Here is a 23,815-nt window from a genome sequence, read left to right as displayed (position 1 = left end):
TTCCCTACTCCCAAGCTATTTGTAGATTTGTGCGAAAATTGGCTTGAAATTAACAAGGTATAGCGCACACAGCAACAGCGGTGCCGTCTAACACGCAGCTGCAGCAGTGAGAAAATGGTGGCAACGGGGAAAATGGCTTGGTCTTAAAGGGCAAGGACATATGACATACACTACCAATGACACATGCCCTTGCTTGTGTGAAAAAAAGCACTTCGCTCCGTGTGTGCGCTGCTGATAGGCTTACAGATTGCACCTCCCCACTGTAAATGCGGGAAAGAGAAAAAAAAATGGAGATCTTCATTATTCCTGCAGAGATCCATCCCCTGCCCCTCCCCCCGCCCCGCTGAACACTCAAACTGCGTATTAACATTAATTTTCATCACTACTGAGAAAAAATCCAGTTATGATTTTGGTGCACGAACAGTTATCGAACATAACCTCGAACAGCGGAATTTTTTTCAAATCGTTCATGTTCGCCGAACGGCTCGAACACCGCCCAAAACAGCTCGAATTTGAGATTGGTGAACAGTTGAAGTCGAACACCGCTCATCTCTAGTTATTAATGACCCAACAGTAGTACCGGTTAGGAATGGGCCTGGGTGTCTGAGAGCATTCGGGGGAGCCCCACTGGTCAGGGTGAGTGTGTAGGCCTATCGTTCTCTCTATACTCTTTCTGACTATCCCCCTCTTCGTGGTGTAATAGCCCACGTCCCTGAGCTTGCCCTGTACTTCTCGCCTGTATGGCTTGCGACTCGGGCCTTGGGTACCTTTTGCTTTCTCCTCGCTGTACCGATCCCTCTGTGTGGCAGAGCCTCCAGGCTTCTTAGGCCAAGGGACCTGAAATTCCTTGCGGGTTGGTTCTTTGCTGCTGGTTAGATTGATTCTCTGCCAGGACCGGCTCTCGTCGCCTCTGTCCCTGGCTTGCAGTCTCTCCTCTGCCTCACGGACTCCTCAGCTGCTGCTGACCTGTCCCTTCCTCTAAGAAACCCTTCTGGTCCCTTCAGAAGTGGATTCTGGTCTCCCTAACCCTGCCCCAGTTCCAGCTTTTATAGGGCAGCCAGCTCCCCCTACTGGCCTGGGACAGGAGGTGCTGCATGCTAATTGTCCCTAACTAGGGAACCTCCCTCCTGCTCTCAGATGCAGATTAATCACATTTGTGGCAACCAGGCCTGGGGTGCCACATTCCCCCCTAGTAAAAGTTAGTACTCCAGGACTAAGCCTTTTTGGCAAAAACAACCGGGTAACATATGCATGACCATAAACACAACATTAATAAATGGCAACAAACAAAACACAATTGAGTTCTTTAGGTCACAGTGTGGTCTGTGACCAGGTGTCCATGTCACTTAAACAGGTAAGGCTCAAACCGGGTGGTGATCTGTCCTAACCCCCAAGTCCTTGACAGTCTTTGCTTGGACAGTCTATCTTCCGCGGTTGAGCTTCAAAAGGAGGCACCTAGTGCAATTATTTACAAACAGTCCCGGTTACTCAAAGTTCATAACCTGTTAGTCCATTTGTCACTAGGAGAAACTAGAAAAACATAATTACTGGTCATGCAATTAACTTTTGTAAACTTTTTCAACATTAGGCATCATTTACAGGAAAATATATACAGGTCACACTCCTGGCACATCCTATATTTTCCAGCGCAAGGGTATCTGTCCCCTAGTGCTCCAGGTTGACCTACGTAACCCACTGTCTGGTGATGGTCTAACCTGGCTCTCTTCACTCTTATTGGGGGTACAGATACTTGCAGGGCTTACAGGTAGGTCGGGCAGCTGTCTGCGCGTCCTTTGGCTTACCGCAGGCATGGCAGGCTCACTATCAGCAGAGGACTGACTCTCCTGGGCTGCTGGTATGGACTCTTCTGCCTCCGGGGCTGCTTGTTCTTCCGACTCTTCCTGCTCTCCTGTAGGTTCTTGCTGGTTGGTTGAAGGAAGGTAAGGACGGGTACCACTATGGCGTTGTTAATTTGAGTCCAGGACCGGGGGAACTCTCCGAGGACCGTGCTGACCATTTCTTCCTTGTCCACTGTGGGTTCAAGACTATCCTGGTCTTCACCAGCACTCTGTAGCTGCTCGGGGCACCTTTTCAGGTGGTCTCTGGAAACAGGGGTGGTTGTTTCTCCTCCATCCTTGCTGATTACACACACCTTCGAATTGTCATGGTTGGAAGGCAGCACCGTGTACGGGTCCTTCTCCCACTGGTCGTCCAGCTTGTGGAGCCACCTCTTCCTCTTTAGGACCTGTTCTACAGGTGTCAGGGGACCAGCAGGTGCGTGTTGGTTGAAGAGCCTCTCCTGCTTCTCTCTCGCCTGGGATAAGCTCCTCTCCACACTCTCCTGTAACTTCTTGTACTGCTGCCTCCTTTCCGTGTCCCAGTCTGCTTCTGGGGTGGTGTCCTCGGGTGTCAGGACTCCCATCTCCAAGTCCATCGGCAGCTTACCAGGTCTTGCTCGCATTAGGTATGCCGGGGTGCAGTTGGTAGATCCCACCGGGATATAATTATACAAGTCTATTAGATCTGGCAGCTTCTCAGGCTACAGGCAGCATTCCTCCAGGGGCAACGTTTTGAGCAGGTCTATGACGACCTGGTTCATTTTCTCACACATCCCGTTGGTCTGGGTGTGGTAACGCTTCGTCCGTATCTTCTTACAGCCGTAGAGGTTGCAGAACTCTTGGAAGACTTCAGCCTTCAAAGCTGGACCTTGGTCTGTCAATACCTGCTCTGGGTACCCGTGTGGATGGCAGAAGTGTTGCTGGAAGGCGTGGGCTGCCGTTTGCGCTGTCAAGTCTTTAACAGGAACCACCACTAGGAACCGGGAGTAATGGTGCACAATCGTGAGGGCATAGATGTAGCCGGACCGGCTTGGAGCCAACTTCACGTGGTCTAGTGCTACCAGCTCGAGAGGCTGCCTGGTGATAATCGGCCTCAAAGGAGTCTTCTGGCTGGTACGATCCTTCCTTCTGAGGTTACAGGGGCCGCATTCTCTGCACCATCTCTCTATGGCCCCTCTCATACCTATCCAGAAGAACTGCTCACGTAACAGGAACTCCAGTTTCTTCCACCCGAAGTGTCCTGCTCTGTCGTGGTAGGCCTCCAGGACCATGGCCGCATCTCGTCTTGGGACTACTACCTGCCAGGTTAACTCGTGTGTCCGGTGGTTGACAAGCCTTCTGCACAGCTTCCCCTCGTAGAGGAATAGCCTGCTCTTCTCCTTCCACAGCTGCTTAGCTTCCTCAGGGGCATCCGAATCAGGGTAGGCATCTGCCTGAGTCAGCATTTCGTTCACCAAGCGAACTGCAGGGTCACTATCCTGTGTTTCAGCCCAGCCGTGGTGAGGTAAGGGATTGAACATGACGGTGGTCGAGTCTTTGTCTCTTACACGGTGGGAGTACTGAGAGGCCCCATACCGGTGGAATGCAGGGAGCTCTATTTCCTCCAGCTCTTCTGGATCTTCTCCCTCATCGGGTAAATGGGGCATTCTCGATAGGGCATCTGCATTGGCATTGGCTCGGCCTGCCCGGTACTTGATTGTGAAGTCATAGTTTGATAGCCGGGCCATCCATCGCTGCTCTAAGGCACCAAGTTTTGCAGTGTCCAGATGCATCAATGGATTATTATCCATGTATACTGTGAACTTAGCAGAGGCCAGGTAATGTTTAAAATGTTCCCTTATGGCCCACACCACGGGCAAGAACTCCAGTTTGAAGGAGCTGTAATTCTCCGGGTTTCTCTCGGTGGGCCTCAGTTTCCGGCTGGCGTACGCAATCACCCTTTCTCTGCCCTGTTGGTTCTGTGACAGTATGGCTCCCAGCCCCACATTACTGGCGTCTGTGTGGAGGATAAAAGGCTGGCCATAATCGGGGTAGGCCAGGATTTCATCCCCCGTGAGGGCCATCTTCAGCTGGCGGAAGGACTCCTCTTCCAGCTTGTCCCACTTGAAGGGTGGCTTTTGGCTTCTGGTCTTAGATTGTCCTATCAGGAGGTCCTGCATAGGGGCTGCCATCTTGGTGAACCCGGGGATGAACCTGCGGTAGTAGACCACCTACCCGAGGAACTGCCTCACTTCTTTTATGCTATAGGGGCTTGGCCAGTTCTTTATTGCTGTGATCTTGTCAGGGTCGGGGGCTACTCCTTCTGCACTCACCACGTGTCCCAGGTACTGTACCTTTGGCTTTAACAGATAGCACTTAGATGGTTTCACTTTCATGCCAAAGCCTGCCAGGGCCTCGAACACCTCTGCCAGGTGTTTTAGATGGTCCTCGTAAGCCTTTGAATAGACAATAACATCGTCCAAGTAGAGTAGGACCGTTTCAAAATTTTTGTGTCCTAGGCAGCATTCCATCAACCTCTGGAAGGTCCCTGGTGTGTTGCAGAGCCCGAACGTCATACAGTTGAATTCACTGAGTCCCATCGGGGTGGTGATGGCGGTCTTCTCCTTGTCAGCCTCTGACACAGGAACCTGCCAGTACCCGCTAGTAAGATCCAAAGTAGAGAAGAAGTTAGCTGATTTTAGTGCGGCTAAAGACTCCTCTATCCTAGGCAACGGGTATGCGTCTTTATGGGTAATACGATTAACCTTTCTATAATCCACGCACATTCTCATGGTACCGTCTTTCTTTTTTACCAGAACTAAGGGTGCTGCCCAGGGGCTACAGCTGTCTCTAATGACCCCAGGTTCTTTCATTTCTCTCAGCTTGCCCTTTGCGTTCTGATAGTGTGCGGGGGGTACAGGTCTGTACCTCTCTTTTATTGGTGGGTGGCTCCCCGTGGGGATGTTGTGTTCTACCCCTTTTACTCTGCCGAAGTCTAGCAGGTGCTTACTAAAGATTCTCTCGCACTCCTGAACCAACTGGTAGATTCCTTGTTTTTGGTGCAGGGGAGTGGAGTCAGCACCCACATGGAGTTTCTGGCACCAGTCCTCCTTGTGTTTCTGGGAGCCAAGGGTTCCACGACCCTGATAGCATTGTGTTCAGCAGCAAACAATTTGGCTAGTGTAGCGTACCGGGGCAAGTGTACTTCCCTTTCCCCAATGTATAAGATGCGGACGGGCACCCTCCCATGGCGGACATCAACCACCCCCTCGGGCTGTCAAAATGGTGGGCCTGCTGTCTGAGTACACGGGTTCTACCATGGCTTGGTAGTCTCTTCCTCTTAACCCGATTGCAGTCCGACACTAGATCATCATTTCACTTTTGGGAGGCATGGCAATGGGGAACGGGTCGCTCATCCTCACGCTACCGATCTCACCACCAGACAGTTCTACCTGTTGCCGTCTCATCAGGGGTCTTATCTCTTTCTGGAGGACCCTCTGTTGGCTGGAGCTAGCATTCATCGCCACCTGCTGTAAAATTACAATTATCTCTGAAAGACAATTTTCAATCAAGTTAGTACCCAAAGTTATTTTAGGGTGACTTTCACGACGGTCAATGTCCCCTGTGCCGGCAGTTCAACTTTACCAATCTTGATGGTTACCTCTTTGAACCCCACCTGCGGCACGGGTTGGCCATTGCTGGCGATGATGCTCAAGTCATTGTCTGGATAACGGGTTATATCAGTGTCACTCCAATATTGCTTGAAAAGTACATAGGGGATGGAATTCACTTGGGACCCGGTGTCCAGCAGTGCGCTCATGGGGATACCGTCCAGCACTACGGGTAAAACCGGGCGTCCCCCCACGTACATATCACGCCAATTAGACGGGCCTGGTGACCTTATGCCTGGGGGTTGGCCCTCTGCCCCAGGTCGGACCTGTTTAAAGTACAGTACCTGGCTATGTGTCCTGGCAGGTTTTGCAACGGCGGCAAATCGGCTGTCCATCCTCAGCGTAGCGGTCTGTGGGCCTCCCTCTGAATGAAGGGATCCTCCTCTGTCGACGCCACGGGACATCCTCCGGACTGGAAGCCAGCTCGATTGGTCCTGACGGGTCCATCTGTAACGAATGTATGGTCCTGGTCAATGCAGCAACACTCTTTGTTAGTTCTTGGACCTGATGGTGCCGGTCTGTTGGTGGGGGTTTGTTGAGGGCCTGCGCATCAGCCCCTACATGGTCTGCAGGAAAGGGCGCCGCCTCCTGGTGGAAAGTGATGGCGGTGCGCCGGGAAGCTACAGCGCCACCTGGTGCGGGTTCTCGGAGCACCCGGATGGCCCTATCTTTAAACTGTGCAAAAGTCAAATCGGGGTTTTGTAGGGCCATGAGGCGCAGCTGGGTTCTGTGGGCGCTGGACAGCACACCTTCTATGAACTGTTCAGTCAATAGTTTATCTGTATCCTGCATGCTGGCAGGGTCAGCTTGTTTGATTGCTCTCAGGGCTTCTTGCAAGTTTAATGCATAGTCTCTGATACTATCTTGGGCCCGCTGCTTACATCCATAGAACCGCATTTTGATTTCTGCTGAGGTACGGGTATCAAAGGTGTCCCGTAGCCGGGTTAGAACCCCTCTTACAGTCCTTTTCTCCTCATCTGTCCAGGACTTTACCTCCCGTTGGGCCGCACCAGTTAACTGCCCTATCAGTATGCTTACTTTCTGTTCTTCTGTCAGGGGATAAACTTTGAATAAGCTATACAGTCTTTCTTTAAAGTCACTCAAGGTATGCGACTCGCCGGCATACTGTGGCAGCCAGGCCGCTCCGGGCATGGAAAACAGCATCACAGCTGCAGCGGCTACGCTGATGGTAGAGGGTCCCTCCGCTTCCGACATCTTCCTCCCCCCTAGTTAACCGTGGCCTACCTTCCGACGATCCTCTTCTGTAGGCCGCGGCTTCGCTCGCGATGCTCTGGGAGAGGACCTTGCGTCGCGGGGTGATGACGTCGGCGTCCGCTGTATCTCCTTCCAGGACCTTGCGCAGCGTCTGGACGTAGGGCGGGCCTTCAGGCCTCGGGCGGTTTTGGTGTCCACGCCCCTCTTCTTCCCACGCGGCGTCCCGAAGATGGCGCCTTTTGGCGGGAAACGGCCCAGAATAGCGGGAAACTTCACTCAGGTAAATATAAAGTCTTTTCAGTCACGCAATACCCGTTTGTGGCGGGTTGGTCACCATCTTGCCGACTACGCCAAAGCTGACTCACCCCCTGGGCCGTGGGGTACTTGAAACCAGGTCTTCTGGTGTACGGTGCTGATGGGGGTAGTAGTGACAACCCGGTCCCGTGGCTCAGGGTGGTCAGACCAATGTTGTGGCAGTCTATTTATAGATTTGTGAATGTCCGACTACGCCACCCGTGGATTGCGGTCAGGGATAACCGCCGCTGCTAGGCAGACCGCTGAGGCTGGTGTTGGTGTGCAGCTCAAGGGTAGGATAACTCCCTACGGGAGGAGTGTGGCCTCAGGGCAGTGTAGGTGGATGCTGGGGGTGATAGTGCCGGCCGCAATAGTAAAAGTTCAGAGTCCGTTTCAAAACATTTCTGGGTCTTTATTGTAGATGTTATTAATGACCCAACAGTAGTACCGGTTAGGAATGGGCCTGGGTGTCTGAGAGCATTCGGGGGAGCCCCACAGGTCAGGGTGAGTGTGTAGGCCTACCGTTCTCTCTATGCTCTTTCTGACTATCCCCCTCTTCGTGGTGTAATAGCCCACGTCTCTGAGCTTGCCGTGTGCTTCTCGTCTGTATGGCTTGCGACTCGGGCCTTGGGTACCTTTTGCTTTCTCCTCGCTGTACCTGTCCCTCTGTGTGGCGGAGCCTCCAGACTTCTTAGGCCAAGGGACCTGAAATCCCTCGCGGGTTGGTTCTTTGCTGCTGGGAATGATAACCCGGACAGCCTCGGACCCCAATGTCCAGTTAGATTGATTCTCTGCCAGGACCGGCTCTCGTCGCCTCTGTCCCTGGCTTGCAGTCTCTCCTCTGCCTCACGGACTCCTCAGCTGCTGCTGACCTGTCCCTTCCTCTAAGAAACCCTTCTGGTCCCTTCAGAAGTGGATTCTGGTCTCCCTAACCCTGCCCCAGTTCCAGCTTTTATAGGGCAGCCAGCTCCCCCTACTGGCCTGGGACAGGAGGTGCTGCATGCTAATTGTCCCTAACCAGGGAACCTCCCTCCTGCTCTCAGACGCAGATTAATCACATTTGTGGAAACCAGGCCTTGGGTGCCACACAAGCACTTGACAATCTTTTGTGTATAACTCTTCATTAACATTTGTGAATAGGGACAATTAACAATTTCAAGCGATATCAGAATCAGATGCAACAAATAACCAATAGCAGCAATTTCTCCAAAACAAAAAATCTGCTTATCTGATCTTGCACAGCTGTTAACAGTCTCTGGCAACAATAACTAGAACATCAATTCTCTTAATCCTATCATCGGTATCATTGGTATCCCAGTCGTTTGCAGGGCATTACTGGGCCCATCAGGAGGCACTTGTCCCTGCTCTGTGACATCTCTACCTGGTTTGGTCTTAGAGGGAAACACAAAGTTCCAGCCAAGTTGAGGTAGAATTGCAAACACTCCACCTCTGACAATGTAGGGTATAAAGTGGGGATAAAAGGCGACCCTACTCTTTGGATGATCCGATTAACACTCTAAGCACTCATCTGCTGCTTCCTTCTCTATGTTATCATCACTGCTTTGCTGATGCGACTCCTTTTCTGAGAACACGCCTGCCACCTTTTTGTCCTCCACAAACACCTCACCCCAGAACACCACCCTCCAACTGTGAAGCCCTCCTCTATAGGATGATCATCTCTTGACAGCCCCATGCACAGTAGATGGTAAGACAGTCCAGCCACAATTGACGAATTTGACCGACGTTCTTCGAATGCATATAGCAACCTTTTGAATCAAATGCAATTCCAGTTTCCTTACGGTAAAATACACAAAAAGAAGCTATTTTCTGTATTCTCCAGGTACACAGTATAATCTCAAAAAGAAAAAAGATTTGTTCATTGTGGGCAGAAAAATGAATGAGAAAATCTGTACAAACTAATGCAAACAGAGAAGGTGGTATTATCCACAGCAAACAATCAGATGTTTGCTTTCATTTCCTGCAATAGATTAATACAGGCACTGACTGATGGCTGCAGCAGATTGCATATTTCTTTCTTTTTCCTAATTAAAACTTTCAGATCTTTCTGAAAATCAGAATACATATCTTAAAAAAGACAGAATCCACCAGGTCTGTACCCTGCATAAACACTAAAGATTAGTAAATTGAATTGTTAATATTTTCCCACAAAATTTTGAGTCTGTCAAATCTATTATTTTTGGAATTCAATTCCCAAGAATCCAGCAAAGGGGACGCAATTATGTGTCATCCTCCCACACAACTTGTCTTCGATATCAATGATGTGCATCGCCCTATGTGGGCCAATCACTGACCACAGCACTGAAAAGCAGTGTGTGAAGATCTGAAAAATCTGTCTTAGGCGAGCAGGCAGCAACAGTGGTGTAAGGATAAGTGAGGAGCAGGTAGGTGAGTATATAATGTTTATTAATTCTTAACCACTTCCTTTGTCTCCATTTGAACATATTAAATAAGCAATACTCACATATATACAGTCATGGCCGAAAGTGTTGGCACCCTTGAAATTCTTCCAGAAAATTAAGTATTTATTGCAGAAAATTATTGCAATTACCGATGTTTTGTTATACCCATGTTTATTTCCTTTGTGTATTGGAACAACACACCAAAATAACAGAGAACAAAAAGGCAATTTGGACATAATTTCACACAAAACCTCAAATATGGACAAGACAAAATTGTTGTCACCCTCAACTTAATATTTGGCTGCACACCCTTTTGAATAAATAACTGCAATCAATCGCTTCCTATAAACATCAATAAGCTTCTTACACCTCTCAGCAGGAGCAGGAGTTTTGGACCACATTTCTTTTGAAAACTGCTTCAGGTCTCTCATATTTGAAAGGTGCCTTCTCCTAACTGCAGTTTTAAGATCTCTCCACAGGTGTTCAATAGTGTTGAGCATTTCGATACTGTAATATCGGGTATCGGCCGATATTCGCGGTATCGGAGTTCCGATACTGAGTTCTGATACTTTTACAATATCGAATACCGGAATCGGAAGTTCCCATAATGCCTGCGCTCTGCAGTGTCTCTGAAGGATGACAATCTGGATGGCAGCGCTCAGCTGCGATCCAGCCTGTCATCAGAATGCCATCCCAGCGTGGGAGAATTCTCCTGATTGTTTAAAAGCCGGCGGGCGGTAAAAAGCCGGCGGGCGGTAAAAAGCCGCCGGCTTTTAAACAATCTCATAGCCCCATACTGTTTCCCCGCAGCCTCCCTCCCCGATCCTCCGCTCCCCTCGCCACCTCACATCCCGATCGTAAGTTAGGACCGGGCAGGGAGCACAGCACGAAGGAGCGGGGAGCGAAGCACCCGGGCGGGGAAGCCGGCAGTGAAGAGACTTCACCGCCAGCTTTCCCGCCGGTTATTTCAAATGAACAGCTGAGGTATCAGGTGATGCCGATCAGTTGTTCATTTGAAGTAGTCGTGGTGCTCTCAGAGGGTTCATGTGAGTTCATGCTTGACTGCATGAACTCACATGAACTTTCCCATGGCCGCACAGGTCAGCCTCACCTCCCAGACGATCAGACCGGTCATGATTGGTGTGTGCGCGGTGTCTGTGCGGTGTGTCTGCGGGTGTGTGCTGGTGTCTGCGCGATGTCTGCGGATGTGTGCGGGTGTGCGCGTGCAGGCAGACATAGGCCGATGTGACACTACTACTCCCATCGGCCTATGTCTGTCCCCCGTCCACTCGTGCCAGCAGGATCAGCTCGATGGGAGCAGTAGTTCCCATCAGCCTGATCCTGCTATTTAAATTGCCCTACTGTGTCCCCAATAAATTTTAAATACATTTCATTGGTGGCCAGTGGTTACCTAAAATAAATTAGTTTATACATTACCTGTCCCCGCCGATCGCCACCTAAAATAAAGTAAAAAATAAAAAACTGCACCTATACTCACCTAGAAACCTAATTCCCTAAAGCCATCGATCTCCTGTAATAAAATATAAAATAATAAACCACAACCTTATCCTTACCCCTCCGTAGAAGTCCACGAGTGTCCCACGATGATCTCCAGTTTAGAGCAGCCACATAGAATGTGACCGCTCTGAACCGCTGCCGCCACTAGAATGACGGGGCCGTAAAGCCGCCCCGTCATTGCATGAGCAGGTTCGCCGGAGTTCAGGCAGCGCTGCTCCGGTTAGCTCCTTTACGGCCCTGCTGTACCGTGAGAAATTCCCACGGTACAGCAGTGCCGTAAAGGAGGTCTCCGGAGCTGCGCTGACTGAATGCACTAAGGTGACCTCAGTCAGTGGCTCCCGCTGCCGGGAGCGGACGTGTTCCCGGCAGTGTGAGCTTATGACGCGCCCCCTGGGCCAGTGTTGTTGGGGATACCCGGAGCCGGATCAGATGGGGGTTGTAGTCTCCGAGTGGCTGTGACCCGGTCCGTGCCCAGGGTGTCAAGCTCAGTGTGTGGCAGTCCTTACTGATGTTACTAAAGTTCTTTATGTCGACTACGCCACCCGTTGAATTGCGGTCACTACGGCCGCCGCTGCAGCAGGGTCCGCTGAGGCTGATGGTGTTTGTGCAGCCCAGGTAGTATAACCCCCAACGGGAGGGGTATAGCCTCAGGGGGTCAGGTGCAGAGGATGGTGGTTGTGGAGGTGCAGTGAGGATGGTAATGAGAGTCAGAGTCGGGCTGTGCAGTTCAGGGTTTGTTTACTTACTGCTGTTCTTGTACCGGTCACTCCGGCCTTGAGTGACCACCCGAGCCGTGCTGCGTCCACCAGGTCCTGGACTCGGCCAACCCCCAGGTGATTCTGAAGCGTGGTCCTGAGCTCCCTTTCTGTCCTGTCCTCTTCTCTGGCCTTCCCCACCAGGGATCCACCTATGTCCGGCTCCCTCGGGCCTCTTGGTGGTAAACCCTTGTCTCTGGGTTCCCTGACCCTATTCCTGGTCTGCCTTCCGGGTGGATTTGGTGGGTGATCGTGGCAGATCAATCCTGCCCACGACCTCCGGTTCCTGGCTAAGGTGTGCTGTAGCCTCTGCCAGCTTGGGATCCGGTACCCTGTTGCCAACTCTTCACCCTCTGGTCTAATTTGGGCTCTTGGAGTTCCTTCTTTCTCCCCCTCTGGGTCTCTCTTTCTCCTCTCTCTCTCTGGGCCTTGGAGCTGCTCTTCTCCTCTGCTCTCTTCCTCTGCTCTGCTCTGACAAAAGACTGACAGACTGACTGACCCTGATCTAAGATGGTTCCCACCTTATATACTCCCTCTATGTGTGAGCTCAGGTGACCAGCACCCAATGAGCTCCGAGCACTACCCAGACTGCTCCCCCTATCTGCCCCTACACTACTGGGATGTTCCACCCCCCTCCCACTCCAGCCAGGAACAGACTCTGTCGTACCTGCACATTTCTCTAGTGGGAGTACCATCGGTCTGTTCCTCGGAAATGGGATGTGTGTAGTGCATGCAGCCTACTAGCTCAGTTCCACACTCCATCCTTACCCGGGAGTGGAATATCACACCTCTGGCTTGAGGTGCAATACCCCTGTAGCAACCGAATCCTCAGGGTGCTACATTCCCCCTTGGTAAATCACAGCACGTCCTCAGGCTGTAAGATATAAAAAACATCCAAAACATACAATTTTTTTTTTTTTTCCATAAAACATAAACATATAAAACATATAAAACATCATCAGCAGCAATAAACTTTTCATATAAACATTCTTGTTTCTGGTTCCTCCGGTCACGGTGCAACTTGTGACCGGGTAAAGTGCGACAGTCTCTTGAAGAAACACGGTTTCCTATAAAACCGGTAGGGGGCGCTTTAGGAAGCGCAACTATATACAAGGGCTTATGGCCGCTCTCAGTCCTCGGCCAGGTATTAGGGAGGATTGACCGCTCTCAGTCCTCGGTCAGTGGGAATAGGGACACACGGAATTAACAGTTCACTCTTGGCTGGTCCCAACGGGGACTATATTTTAACTAAGTAATAATTCTTGGTACCCCGACGGGCAACTTTATACAGTCTCTCTCTACCGTACTCAACGACGGCGTCCTCCTGCTCTTTCTTTGTGGACAGTTTCAGTTTCAGACCCGTCCGGGTCCTCTTGCTCCTCCTCACACCGCAGCTCCTCCTCCGTCAGGCGATGCACATGGAGGGCGTAGGGTCCTTTGGCACACTTGTGCCGGGTGAAGGTGACCTCGTCCCCTAAATACAGGTCACGACCTCTGTGTCCCTCCGGTAGGTGGGACTCAACGTCTCTCCTGAACACGAAGACGTCGCCTGGGGTGCGGTGATCCCTGATGAAACCCCACCCATGCTGCAGATTGAACTTTATCACAGTCCCGATGGTACGGGGACCATGCGCTGCACGGGGGTTTCTCCTGGTCCGGCTCTTCTGCTCCGCGCTCCTTATTTGGGCTTGTTGTTCCCGGACCCGCCTCTCTCTCCGCTCCCTCTCAAAGACCTCGAGCTGCTGGCGGCAGCACTCTGCACGCTCCGCTGCGGCTGCCCGAGTCTCCTGAGTGAACCCCATGAGGTCTTCTCCGGTGGGATCCCACTCAAACTGGGTCTCTTCTAGCGGGGGCGAGATCCTCTTCATGGGCTTTGGAGCCGGGATCAGGGGTTCGCACATGGCCCTTGCTTTTTGCAGCTCCAGCTGGATGTATTCCTGGGGCCATACGAAGGGCTGCCCATCCGGGCACGTATGCTGGGCGAACAGGTCCTCACCCAGGTGCGGTACTTTAGGTGTTATGGGCGCCGTGGTGGTAGCGGCGCCCGGGTTAACCAGGCCTTGCGACCAGGCCTGGGGCACCTTGAAAGTAAAGGGCACCGTAAGAACGGCGGCGCCCTGTGTTACTTGGCCCTGCGACCAGGCCGGTGGCTCCGCGGAGGTAGGGGGCGCTGTTGGTATTGCGGCGCCCGGGGGTACTGGGCCTTGCGACCAGGCCGATGGTACTTCCTGCTTGGTCACGCTCGGGGTCGAGGCGTGTGACGTCACAGGGGTCGCGGCTCCCGTTTGAGGCCCAGTCTGCGGCGGTGACGTTGCAGCGACGGGCACGGCAGGGGATACTTCGGGCTCTGCGACGGGGAGCTGGGGCAGGTACGCGGTTTCCCGGTTTGGGGTAGAGACGTCCCCTTTACCTGCCTCCTTTCGTTCGGCTCCCTTCTCGGCGCCGTCTCCGGCCTTCACTCCTCCTGCGCCATCCTCAGAGGCGGTCTGTCTCCTCGTCTCGGGTGGCGTGCTCCGCTGACGGATTTCGGTCTGCTGGGCCATCTCTCGGCTCCACTCCGCCAACGTCTCTCGCTGTACCCGGGCCATCCTCCGTGCGAGGCCCTCCAGCGCGGTCTGTGCACACTCCCGGTCTCGGGGGAGCTGTGTTAGGATCTCCAGCAGGCCTTCTGGAGTGGCGACCTGCAACAGGCTCCTGACCACTGGGTCGGTGCTGCCTGGAGTGGCGGCCCGCATCAGGCTCCTGACCGCTGGGTCGGTGCTGCCTGGCTCTCCCTCCATCTCCGGGTAGGCTCTCTCCAGACTCTCTTCCAGACGTCTTGTCTCCGGGTGCGCTCTCTCCAGACTGCTCCAGGAGACACCCATCTTTGTTCTCTTCTTCTGTCTCCGCCCACATCGAGGGTGGTCCCGGGGCAACTTCAGTTCCAGGGGCAGTTCTCTCACGCTGATGGACACTTCCAGCATCACAGTCTCTGTTGGTGGGCGCGGTTTCCGCTTTTGGCGCCATTCTTCGACCTGGCCCACGATGGGAGGTGGCCTCTTGCCACCCTCTGGCACGCCCATAATGGCGTCCGCTCTTCCAAGGCGGGAAATCTTTGGAAATGGCGGGAATCGTCTCCCAGTGGCGGGAAACTCCATGGATGGCGGGAAAAAGCTGCAAATGGCGGACAACCGGCGGGAAACGACCTGTGATGGGGCCCGATGGCGGGGACCCTCCGGAACCGGCAGGAGACTTCTTTTTAAGGTAACGATGTACTTTTCTTCAGGCACGCAGTACCCGGTTGTTGCGGGCACGTAATCCTGCCGACTACGCCAAAGTTGACGCGTCCCCTGGGCCAGTGTTGTTGGGGATACCCGGAGCCGGATCAGATGGGGGTTGTAGTCTCCGAGTGGCTGTGACCCGGTCCGTGCCCAGGGTGTCAAGCTCAGTGTGTGGCAGTCCTTACTGATGTTACTAAAGTTCTTTATGTCGACTACGCCACCCGTTGAATTGCGGTCACTACGGCCGCCGCTGCAGCAGGGTCCGCTGAGGCTGATGGTGTTTGTGCAGCCCAGGTAGTATAACCCCCAACGGGAGGGGTATAGCCTCAGGGGGTCAGGTGCAGAGGATGGTGGTTGTGGAGGTGCAGTGAGGATGGTAATGAGAGTCAGAGTCGGGCTGTGCAGTTCAGGGTTTGTTTACTTACTGCTGTTCTTGTACCGGTCACTCCGGCCTTGAGTGACCACCCGAGCCGTGCTGCGTCCACCAGGTCCTGGACTCGGCCAACCCCCAGGTGATTCTGAAGCGTGGTCCTGAGCTCCCTTTCTGTCCTGTCCTCTTCTCTGGCCTTCCCCACCAGGGATCCACCTATGTCCGGCTCCCTCGGGCCTCTTGGTGGTAAACCCTTGTCTCTGGGTTCCCTGACCCTATTCCTGGTCTGCCTTCCAGGTGGATTTGGTGGGTGATCGTGGCAGATCAATCCTGCCCACGACCTCCGGTTCCTGGCTAAGGTGTGCTGTAGCCTCTGCCAGCTTGGGATCCGGTACCCTGTTGCCAACTCTTCACCCTCTGGTCTAATTTGGGCTCTTGGAGTTCCTTCTTTCTCCCCCTCTGGGTCTCTCTTTCTCCTCTCTCTCTCTGGGCCTTGGAGCTGCTCTTCTCCTCTGCTCTCTTCCTCTGCTCTGCTCTGACAAAAGACTGACAGACTGACTGACCCTGATCTAAGATGGTTCCCACCTTATATACTCCCTCTATGTGTGAGCTCAGGTGACCAGCACCCAATGAGCTCCTAGCACTACCCAGACTGCTCCCCCTATCTGCCCCTACACTACTGGGATGTTCCACCCCCCTCCCACTCCAGCCAGGAACAGACTCTGTCGTACCTGCACATTTCTCTAGTGGGAGTACCATCGGTCTGTTCCTCGGAAATGGGATGTGTGTAGTGCATGCAGCCTACTAGCTCAGTTCCACACTCCATCCTTACCCGGGAGTGGAATATCACACCTCTGGCTTGAGGTGCAATACCCCTGTAGCAACCGAATCCTCAGGGTGCTACACTTACAGCAGCCATGCACAGCTGTCACCATCTCCAGATGTGACAGTTGTGCATGGGAGATCAGCGCAGGAACGTGGACAGGTAACTATTTTTTTTTAGTAAACTAAGAATTAAATAAAATTGTGTGTTTTATTTCAAATTATTATTTTTTTCTGGGTGTAGTGTGTTTTTTTCTTTTTAACACTTTGTAGGTTAGTAATAGGGGGGGTCTTATAGACGCCCATCATTACTAACCTGGGCTTCATGGCAGCTGGCGCTGACATGAACCCCACCACTATTACCCCCTGCCACCGCACCAGGGCAGCATGGAAGAGTGAGGCTAAGTGCCAGAATTGGCGCATCCTATGGATGCGCCATTTCTGGGGCGGCTGACGGCTGGTGTTTCTAGCCTGGGAGGGGGCCAATATTCATGGCACCCTTCCTGGACTATTAATATCAGCCCCCAGCTGTCTGCCTAGCCTTTGCTAGCTATTAAAATAGGGGGGACCCCACGTCATTTTTTGGGGGGGTCTCCCATTTTAATAGCTAGTAAAGGCTAGGTATTCAGCTGGGGGCTGATATTAGTAGCCTGGGAAGCTCCGTGGGTATTACCCCCTTCCCAGGCTTCAAACATCTGCCCCAGCTGTCTGCTTAACCTCCGCTAGAGACTAAAATTATGGGGGATCCCACACCAATTTTTTTTTTTAATAAATCCTTTATTTTAACGCTAAATGACACTTGAGGGGTTAATAAAGATGCAGTCCCTAAATTATTATTTATTTTTTAATTAATTTTTCCCAAAAATTTTGACGTGGGCTTTGCCATATTTTTGTATGCCAGCCAGGTACAGCATCCAAGCACGGGCTGCCTCCAACTCCCAGCTGCCTATTTGTACCTGGCCGGACACAAAAATATAGGGATGCCCTTTTTTTTTAAATTATTTCATGAAATAATTTTAAAAAAATTGACGTGGGACTTCACACTATATTTGTGTCCAGCCAGGTACAGCAGGCAGGAACGGGCTGCCCCCAACCACCAGCTGCCTATTTGTACCTGGCTGGACACAACAATATAGGGAAGCCCTTTTTTAAATTATTTCATGAATTTCATGAAATAATTTAAAAAAATAATACTTGGGGCTTCGCCCTATTTTTGTGTCCAGCCAGGTACAACTAGGCAGCTGGAGGCTGGAATCTGCAGCTCAGGGAGGCCCAAGCTTTCTGGGCCCCACCCGCTGCAAATTGCAGTCCGCAGCCACCCTGGAAAATGGCGCGTTCATAGAAGCGTCATCTTCTGGCGCTGTACCCAACTCATCCAGGGCCCTGGTGCGGTGGCTCACTGGGTAATAAAGGGGTTAGGGCCAGCTTGGTATTATCAGCTGGCCCCAAGCCCAAAATTCATGGGGTCACGCCAATATTAGACATGACCGCCATGAATTTCTAGTAAAGTATTTTAAAAAAACACAACATCCAGAATAAAGTCCTTTAATTGAAATAAACACACAATTCTTTATTGTTCTAAATTAAACCATACCTACCATCACGCCCATTTCAGCTGAAGCCAACGATCTCCTGCAATAAAAGAAAAATAATTAACCAACATCATCCTTACCTTTCGATGGTTCCCAGGACAGCTCCAGCTCTGCTACATCGAGATGACAGGCTGGACCGCAGCTGAAAGCTGCCATCCAGCCTGTCATCCCGCAGACACTGAGAAGCGCAGGCATGCTTGCGCTCTGCAGTGTCTGGCTGTGACGGCATCCAAATGAGCCGAGTCTCTCACGCTCACCGCATGCGCAGGAGAATTCTCCCACGCTGTCAGTGACGTGCATGAGGTGAGCTGAGTTCATTGTCGGCTCATCTGGATGCCGTCACAGCCTGACACTGAGGAACGCAAGCATGCCTGTGCTTCTCAGTGTCTGCGGGATGACAGGCTGGATGGCAGCTTTCTGCTGCGGTCCAGCCTGTCATCTCGATGTAGCAGAGCTGGAGACGTCCTGGGAACCATGGAAAGGTAAGGATGATGTTGGTTTATTATTTTTCTTTTATTGCAGGAGATCGTTGGCTTCAGCTGGATTGGGCGTGATGGTAAGTATGGTTTAATTTAGAACAATAAAGAATTGTGTCTTTATTTCAATTAAAGGACTTTATTCTGGGTGTTTGTGTTTTTTTAACTTTCACTATGGGGTTAGTAATGGGGGTGTCTTATAGACGCCTCTCCATTACTAACCTGGGCTTGATGTCAGCTGGCATTATAAGCTGACATCAACCCCAGCCCTATTACCTCACTGCCACCGCTACAGGGCAGTGGGAAGAGCGAGGCTAAGTGCCAGAATTGGCGCATCCTATGGATGCGCCATTTCTGGGGCGGCTGACGGCTGGTGTTTCTAGCCTGGGAGGGGGCCAATATTCATGGCACCCTTCCTGGGCTATTAATATCAGCCCCCAGCTGTTTGCCTAGCCTTTGCTAGCTATTAAAATAGGGGGGAACCCACGTCATTTTTTTGGGGGGTCCCCCATTTTAATAGCTAGTAAAGGCTAGGTATTCAGCTGGGGGCTGATATTAGTAGCCTGGGAAGCTCCGTGGGTATTACCCCCTTCCCAGGCTTCAAACATCTGCCCCAGCCATCTGCTTAACCTCCGCTAGAGCCTAAAATTACGGGGAACCCCACGCCAATTTTTTTTTTAATAAATCCTTTATTTTAACACAAAATGACAAGTACAGTAACCAACACTATCACTGTACTTATTATATATGTGACTGACGTGTTTCTATCTATCTAATCTATGTGTGATGCTCTATTCTTTCTGTTGTAAATTGTCGGGTACCGCTGCTGAATTGCCGGCCGGCTTTTTTAAAGAGACGGTGCATGAAAACACTAATATTTTTTTAAATAAATCCTTTACACTAAATGACAAGTACAGTAACCAACACTGTCACTGTACTTCTTATATATGTGACTGACATGTTTCTATCTATCTAATCTATTTGTGAAGCTCTATTCTTTCTGTTCTAAATTGTCGGGTACCGGCATATGCCGCTGATGAATTGCCGGCTTTTCATTTTTCACTGTGAGCACTGTTCCCATCGATTTGGGCAACTACCTCACCCAATACATTCTACATTATTGTTAGTTGTTTTCCTTCATGTAGAATTAACCTACAAGAAAAGAAAGGGTTTATTTTCATTCTGATATTTGTGTCACATTGACTTGCATTGGTTTCCGGTATCGGAATCGGCAATATCCGATACTTTTTGGGTATCGGCCCGATCCATTCCGATCCGATATTTCCTGATATCGGAAGGTAGCGCTCAACACTAGTGTTCAATGATATTTAGATCCAGACTCATTGCTGGCCACTTCAGAACTCTCCAGCACTTTGTTTCCATCCTTTTCTGGGTGCTTCTTGAAGTATGTTTGGGGTGATTGTCCTGCTGGAAGACCCATGACCTAGGAAGCAAGCCCAGCTTTTCTACACTGGGCATTACATTGCAGCCCTAAATCTGTTGGTAATTTTCAGATTGCATGATGCCTTGCACACAGTCAAGGCACCCACTGCCACAGGCAGCAAGGCAACCCCAAAACATCTTTGAAGTTGCACCATATTTGACTGTAGGTACTGTGTTATTTTCTTTGTAGACTTCATTCCATTTTCGGTAACAGTAGAATGATGTGATTTGCTGAAAAGCATTATCTTGGTCTCATCTGTCCACAAGATGCTTTCCCAGAAGGATTTTGGCTTACTCACATACATTTTGGCAAACTGCAGTCTAGTTTTCTTATGGCTTTCTGTCAGCAGTGGGGTCCTCCTGGGTCTCCTTCCATAGTGTTTCTTTGCATTCAAATGTCGATGGATAGTTCGCGCTGACACTGATGCACCCCGAGCCTGATGGATAGATTGAATTTCTTTGGAACTTGATTGGGGCTGCTTATCCACCATCTGGGCTATCCTGTGTTGCAACATTTCATCAATTTTTCACTGCCGTCCTTGTCCAGAGAGATTAGCTACAGTGCCATGGGTTGTAAACTTCTTGATTAAGTTGTGCACAGTGGACAATGGAACATCATGATCCCTGAAGATGAACTTGTGACCTGGAGATTATTGATGTTTTTCAACAATTTTGATTCTCAAGTACTTAGACAGTTCTCTTCTCCTCTTTCTGTTCTCCATGCTTAGTGTGGCGCACACAGACACACAATGCAAAGACTGAGTCAACTTCTCCCCTTTTTATCTGGTTTCAGGTGTGATTTTCATATTGCTCACACCTGTTACTTGCCTCTGGTGAGTTTGGTTGAGCATCATATGCTTGATACAAAGACGTTTACCTACAATTTTGGAGTGGTGCCAACAATATTGTCTGTCCGCTTTTGGGGGTTTAGTTTGAAATTATGTCCAATTTGCCTTTTTTTTTCTCTGTTTTTATTGTATTGGTTCAAAACACAAAAAGGAAATAAACATGTTTATAACAAAACATGTAATAGCAATAATTTTCTGGGAGAAAAACTTCATTTTCTGTAAAAATGTCAAGAGTCCAACACTTTTTGCCGTTACTGTATATGAATACTATCTAATGTTTTATATATATATATATATATATATATATATATATGTATATATATATATATATATATATGTGTATTTATACATACACAGTTGTGCTCAAAAGTTTACATACCTCGGCAGAATTTTTCCTTTCTTGGCCTTGTTTCAGAGAAGAGATGATAACAAAAAACTTTTTCTCCACTCTTGGTTATTGGTTGGGTCAAGCCATTTATTGTCAAACTACTGTGTTTTCTCTTTTTTAATATTAATTACAACCAAAAACATCCAAATGACCCTGATCAAAAGTTCACATACCCTAGTGAATTTGGCCTGATAACATGCACAGAATTTGACACAAATGGGTTTGAATGGCTACTAAAGGTAACATCCTCACCTGTGACCTGTTTGCTTGTAATCAGTGTGTGTGCATAAAAGCTGAGTGAGTTTCTGGGATCCAGACAACTATTGCATCTTTCATCCAGCCACAGACATTTATGGATTGTGAGTCATGGGGAAAGCAAAAGAATTGCCAACGAATCTACGGGAAAAGGCAGTTGAACTGTATAACACAGGAAATGGATACAAAAAAATATCCAAGGAATTGATAATGTCAGTCAGCAGCGTTCAAACTGTGATTAACAAATGGAAAATCAGGGGCTCTGTACAAACCTAACCACGGTCAGGTAGACCAACAAAAATTTCGGCCACAACTGCCAGGAAAATTGTCAGGATGGAAAAAAAAAACACGAACAACATCAGCTAAAATTCAGGACTCTCTGAAAACTAGCGGTGTGGCTGTTTCAAGATGCACAGTAAGGAGGCACTTGGAGAAAAATGGGCTGCATGGTGGAGTCGCCAGAAGAAAGCCATTACTGCCCAAATGCCACAAAGTATCTCGCCTACAATGTGCCAAACAGCACAGAGACAAGCCTCAAAATTTCTGGAACAAGGTCATTTGGAGTGATGAGACCAAAATTGTACATTTTGGCCACAACCATAAACGTTACATTTGGAGAGAGGTCAACAAGGCTTATGATGAAAGGAACACCATTCCTACAGTAAAGCATGGAGGTGGATTGCTGATGTTTTGGGGATGTGTGAGCTACAAAAGCACAGGAAACTTGGTAAAAGTTGAAGGAAAGATGAATACAGCACATTATCAACAAATACTGGAGGTAAATTTGCCCAAATCAGCAAAGAAGCTGCGCATGGGATGTACTTGGACGTTCCAACATGACAACGATCCAAAACACAAGGCCAAGTCGACCTGTCATTGGCTATAGTAGAACAAAGTGAAGGTTCTGGATTGGCCATCTCAGTCTCCTGACCTCAATATCATTGAGCCACTCTGGGGAGATCTGAAGCGCGCAGTTCATGCTAGATAGCCCAGGAATTTACAGAAGCTGGAGGCTTTTTGCCAAGATGAATGGGCAGCTTTACCATCTGAGAAATTAAAGAACCTCATCCACAACTACCACAAAAGACTTCAAGCTGTCATTGATGTTAGAGGAGGCAATACACGGTATTAAGAACTGGGGTATGTGAACTTTTGATCAGGGTCATTTGAATGTTTGAGATTGTCATTAAGATTTAAAAAGAGAAAATACAGTAATTTGACAATAAACGGCTTCACCCAACCAATAACCATGAGTGGAGAAAAAGTTTTTTTGTTATCATTCATATTCTTTGAAACAAGGCCAAGAAAGGAAAAATTCTGCCGGGGTATGTAAACTTTTGAGCACTACTGTATATACACACATGTATATAGATTCCTCAACAGTGAAATTGCAGCACCATGATATATAGTGGCCTGCGAAAGTATTCTCTCCTGGCTTTTTACCTATTTTGTTACTTTACAACCTGTATCTAAATATTTTTTTAATCTAATTTGTGTGTAATGCCTCAGCACTAAATAGTCTAAGTTTGTGAAGTGAGAGAAAATATACTAATAAATTAAATGTATGGGATAAAATAACTAATAATTGGAATGTGCATATCTATTCACCCCTTTTGCCATGAAGCCCCTAAACATTTCTGTTTCAAGCAATTACCTTCATAATTCACATGCATAGTGAAAAGAAGTCCACCTGTATGCAATCTAAGTGTCACATGGTCTGTCAGTATATTTACACACCTTTTCTGAAAGGCCACAGAGGCTGCAACACCATTAAGCAAGAGGCACCACTAGCCAAACAACACCATGAAGACCAAGGAGATCTCCAAACAAGTCAGGACAAAGTTGTTGAAAAGTATAATTCAGAGTAGGATTATAAAAAAACATCCCAATCTCTGATGATCCCCTGGCGTACCATCAAATCCATTATCATCAAATGGAAAGAACATGGTACTGTAGCGTCGGCGTTCCTGCCTCCTGCTAGGCAGAGAAGCTGTTCCCCTCACCTCCCTGCTCCGTCCTCGGCGTCCTCTTCCCGCGCTGCTGGCAGCGCTTGCTGCTTCCCGGGCACTGTGCTTAGGGCGTGTGCGCACTCCCTCTCTCTTAAAGGGGCCGCGCGCGCCGTCCTAAGGAGTCCCTGGCCAATTGCCGGTGGAGCTCCCATATATAAGGCACCTCCCCCAAAATGGAGGTGCCCGAGCAAAGTTGTTGCAAAGCCTTTCACCTCTGCTTCAGCCCTCAGGTCCCGTTGCCAGTCTGTTTTCCAGGTCTGTCTACCTGCTTGCATTCCCTGCAGTCCGACAGGCTGTCTACCAGCATCCGCCAGTCTGTCTATGAACCAGTCCGCCTGCAGTTCAGGAAGCACCTGCCTGATACCTGCCTGATACCTGCCTGAGACCACCTGCCAGCCAGCCGAGAGACTCTTACCTGCTCACCTGGGAGCGCTCATCTGCTACCCGCCGGCTAGCCTACCTGGAGGCTCTGCCGTCACTTGCCGTGACCACCTGCCAGCCAGCCGAGAGACTCTTACCCGCTCACCTGGGAGCGCTCACCTGCTACCCGCCTGCTAGCCTACCTGGAGGCTTTGCCGTCACTTGCCGTGACCACCTGCCTGTCTAGAGACTCTTACCCTGCTGTCACTTGCCGTGACCACCCGCCTGTCAAGAGACTTTCC

This window comes from Phyllobates terribilis, unplaced genomic scaffold (assembly GCF_046119375.1).
Source record: "Phyllobates terribilis strain yellow unplaced genomic scaffold, ASM4611937v1 Scaffold_11__3_contigs__length_659146591, whole genome shotgun sequence".
Taxonomy (NCBI): Eukaryota; Metazoa; Chordata; class Amphibia; order Anura; family Dendrobatidae; genus Phyllobates; species Phyllobates terribilis.
The sequence above is the reverse complement of the archived record's forward strand: the minus strand, read 5'-3'. Positions refer to the sequence as shown.